Source organism: Rousettus aegyptiacus, unplaced genomic scaffold (assembly GCF_014176215.1).
Source record: "Rousettus aegyptiacus isolate mRouAeg1 unplaced genomic scaffold, mRouAeg1.p scaffold_m13_p_1, whole genome shotgun sequence".
NCBI lineage: Eukaryota > Metazoa > Chordata > Mammalia > Chiroptera > Pteropodidae > Rousettus > Rousettus aegyptiacus.
In genome coordinates this window covers 129,386,797-129,387,510 of record NW_023416284.1, presented here as the reverse complement: position 1 = coordinate 129,387,510, position 714 = coordinate 129,386,797, and positions in this window count along the sequence as shown.

Genomic DNA, 714 nt, shown 5'->3' with positions numbered 1-714 from the left:
GGCCCTCTCTGACTACCACCTTCAGATGCTTGTCTTTCTCAGAATAAGAAGTGTGCATATCCCAGCTGCTGGCAGCCTTTTCGGCCACATGCGGAGATGCCTTGCTGTCCATTTCCAATGGGTTGGGACCCTTTGCTGAACAAGTGAGCTCTGAGGGCTACACAAGCTACATCTCAAAGGTGTCCTCACTCACCTCTATACTCTAGGCTAGCCCTTCTGACACGGGTTTCCACACCACCACCTCAAACCCAGGGTCTGCCTCCTTTATAAAAATGAGAGCCAGCACTTACAAAGAGGAGTGTGTGTGTGTGTGTGTGTGTGTGTGTGTGTGTGTGTGTAAGCTGATTTACTCCTAACATCAACCCTTAGAGTTAGATACTATAAATATCCCCACTTCACACAGGGCCCCAGCCACCGTCCATCAGGCTTCTCATGGGCCAAGAATGGTTTGAGGGTGAAGTTGTCCAGGTTGGATGAATCAGATGTAGTCTCTCCTACAGACGGTCATGGGGATGGAGAGGAGGAGCTGGCTCTTAGAGACACTGGATTTAGGCAGTGGCAGTTCCCAGGTCCCACATGACTCCTGGACAATGAAAGTTTCCCCACTGTGGCTAAGCAGTGTCTGGTTTCTATTTTCCTGGCCCCCTCAACCCAGTCCTGTCCTTTCTGTTCTCCTAATCTCTCTTCTGTTGTTGTTCTTCCTCACACCCTCAA